Source organism: Panthera pardus, unplaced genomic scaffold (genome assembly GCF_024362965.1).
Source record: "Panthera pardus isolate Hobbes unplaced genomic scaffold, ASM2436296v1 HiC_scaffold_13, whole genome shotgun sequence".
NCBI classification, from domain to species: domain Eukaryota; kingdom Metazoa; phylum Chordata; class Mammalia; order Carnivora; family Felidae; genus Panthera; species Panthera pardus.
The window spans coordinates 156,518,462-156,522,101 of NW_026526688.1; the positions used below are offsets into that span (position 1 = coordinate 156,518,462).

At 39.0% G+C, this 3,640-nt stretch overlaps 1 pseudogene; it reads left to right on the plus strand.

The window, feature by feature from the left end:
• Window positions 1-2,552: 2,552 nt before the first annotated feature.
• On the plus strand, window positions 2,553-3,152 carry LOC109275484 (rho GDP-dissociation inhibitor 1-like; annotated as a pseudogene).
• Window positions 3,153-3,640: the final 488 nt, after the last annotated feature.

Genomic DNA, 3,640 nt, shown 5'->3' on the forward strand with positions numbered 1-3,640 from the left:
TCAATAATTCAAAACCATAAACACTATCTGGAGATATTCCAAATTAGAAAATTAATTTCCTGTTACCTTCACATTTTAGAATAAAAGCAATTTTTTTTCTTTTACTGAAATATATCTGACATAAAACTTGTGTAACATTTGATTTGATTTCTTTACATATTGTAATACAAATGTAGTTGCAGCATTAGCACTCTGTCATGGCACACAATTATCATTTCTTTTTTTTTTTAGTGGAAATAATTCAGAACTAATCTCTTAGCAGGTTTGATTATTAGAATACAATACTATTGTCTGTATTCACTGTACTGGACCTTAGATCTCCAGGATTCGTCTACTAGTTGCAAGTTTGTACCCTGAAACAACATCTCTCCTATTCTTCCACCCCCAAGCTCCTGGTAGCCATTTTGCTCTGTTTTTTACAAGTTTGGCTTTTTTAGATTCCGCACTTAACTGATACCATGCAGTATCTGTCTTTGTCTGATTTATCCCCCTTAGCATATGTCCTCAAGATCGTTCTATGTTTTCACAAATGGCAGAATTTTCTTCTTCCTCGTGGCTGAATAATATTACACACACACACACATACACACACACGCACGCGCGTGTGCATTTTTTCATCCATTTGTACTTTGATAAACAGGTTGTTTCCATTTCTTGGCTATTGTGAAAAATGCTGCAATAGACATGGGAGGGCAGATATTCTTTGAGAGTGATTTCACTTCCATCAGATATATATCTAGAAGTGGGACAGCTGAATTATATGAGAGGTATTCCTTTAATTTTCTTCATTATAGTAAAAGTAGAAAAACATACACATGCATGTACACATATAGCCAAAGAAATACTCTTTTTCTTTTTTTTTAATTCTTAATCTTAGAAATTCCCAGATACATAATGATAGGTGGCTGTGGGTAATATACTTAGTAATATGTTTCTATATTATATCAGTGAAAACTTATTTATAAAAATTATGTGAAATAAAAGTAACATCTTTATATTTAGTACTGTTGAATTGACTACCATTAAAATCAATAATTTAAGTATTCACATGCATATTTACATATATATAAATAAGGCAGAGACACAAGAGAAAGGCATTAACAATTTAGAAAGAATAATTATGCATACACATACATATTCAGCAGGAATTTTTTAATGGATTTCAGAGTTTATAACTATAGTGATTATTTGGGGTTATAAAAGAGGCATTGAAATAGAATATTACAAAAGATAAAATCTATGAGGAAATATTTAGAGATCTCTCAAATCATAGGATATGATAAAGTTGCTTTCTTCTCTTTGTATCTGGTGTACATTAGCAATGTGAATTCTCACTTGTTAAGCATAGATCTTTTTCCTTCTTTGTCCTCCGAACTACAAATCTTAAATACAACTGGTTTGATATGAACGTGTGGTCCTGTATTCCCAGGGATTTTTTTATTTACTTCTCTTACTATTTGAAATCTCTTAAAGAATTTAAATCTAAACAATATTTATTGTGGAATATGTTGCTCTAAAATTAGATGAGAATTTTTCAGACATCAAAATGACAATTCCTTTATTTTTGGAAAAATGCTATGCTATTTAAAAAATCAACATAAAAAAAGTCAACATGAATCAGTTCTAAATATTGTGTTACTTAAAGGCAATAGCTTCAAATACTATTTTCCTGGGGTGAAAAACAAGGCAGCTTTTTTCTGTTGTTAAGAAATTTATTGTCCCTACGTGCCATAAGCGATTCCTCTCTGATGCAACCACATTCTTTTTTTTTAATAAAATGTCCACTTTAATATTTATCATACAAATTTTTCCTTACACTTACCTGAAAATTATAAGACAATTTGTACATGCCACAATCATATTACTATCCCTATAAGAACAACTACACATAATTGTTTACTCAACTATATCAGGATAATACACAAGATTTTTGTTTGTTTTAGACTTCTTAGTTAAAAGGAAACACCAAATAAGGAAAATGAGTTTCCAAAGATTAAGTTAATAACAATACAAATACACATTCTTGTGGAGAAGCTGACTTGAGTTAAGGCACAACAGTCTTTGTTATACCTCATTTACTTTAGCTAAAAAAGTGTCAGTGGCAACTTCCTCTTCTTGGAACACATGTGAAGAGGTCATTAAAATGAATTATGCTGGATTTTCCTGAAGAGGGCAGAGAAACCTTAAGGGGTAGTATGCTGCCTACCTAAATCTTGACCAAGAATAACTACTGTATGTGTTTTCCAAGTAGTATCTATTGATACATGGGATTTGGGGGGTAAAAATGCACCACACTGACACCTGATGGTAGACTTCCAGCTTTCAGAACTTCCAGAAAATACATTTCTGTTGTTAAGACACCCAGCCTATGGTATTTTGTTATGGCAGCCTTAGCAGACTAAGACATACAGCATACTAGACAAAAAGTAGACTAACACAACAGTGAAGACAATTATATGTTCAGTTAAGAACTTACTTGCTATCCCCAGAGGAAGAGAGCACAATAGTGGTCAGTGGAGATTCCAGTGTCCCAGATTCAGCTAGAGGTGAGCATGGCGGAGCAGGAGCCCACAGCTGAGCAGCTAGTGCAAACTGTAGCCAAAAATGAGAAGGATGAGCACTGGGTCACCTGTAAGCCAGTGGCCCAGAAGAGCATCCAGGAGATCCAGGAGCAGGACAAGATGATGAGAATCTGTGAAAGAACAAGGAGGCACTGTGGGGCTGTGTAGCTCTGTCTGCTGACCCTGCCATCCCCAACGTTGTTGTGACCTGCCTGACCCTGGTGTGTAGCCTGGCCCTAGGCCCCCTGGACCTGGACCTGGAGAACTTTCAAGAAGCAGTCCTCTGTGTGGAATAGGGGATGGAATACCAGATAAAAATCTCTTTCCCAATCAACCGGGAGATTATGTCCAGCATGAAGTACATCCAGCACATGTAGAGAGAAGGCATCAAGATTGACAAGACCAATACCTGGTGGGGAACTACAGGCCTAGGCAGAGGAGTACAAGTTCCAGTCTCCCGTGGAGAGGATGCCTAAGGGTAGGCTGGCTCGTGGCATCTACAACATCAAGTCCTGCTTCACAGACAATGACAAGACTGACCACCTGTCCTGGGAGTGGAATCTTACCATCAAAAAGGAAAAGAAGGACTGAGCCCTGGCCTCTGGGCCGGGAGGCAGGCAGGCCTTCGACAGAAGGATGGACCTGTCGGATGTATCCCGCCTCTCCCACCACCACTACCCATCCCACACCCTCACCAAAGTGCTGATGGGTCTGCCCCTGGCCAGCTCTAGCCATCCCTCCCAGCCCTGCCTGCAGGCTCCAGCTTCCTTGGTGGTCTGGCCTTGCTGCTTCTGCCTTTACTGGGTAGAGGGGAAGAGGGAGACTCTAGCTCATGCCTCCAACCTCCCCTGCTGTACCCCATCGGGGTCCACCACCCGTCCTAAGGCTCTGGATTTTCCAAGGAAATATGATGGGGTGCTTAGCCCTCTGTGCGCCTTTGCAGTTGCCTTGAATCTTGTTTCTTCTCTTTTCCTGGGGTGGGGGTGGGGAAGGATGCATGATTCGAGGACCAGCCACTTGTCTCTGGTCAGTTAGTCCATCGCTGCCAGTAACCACCTACCTGTGATGTCTTCATGTGT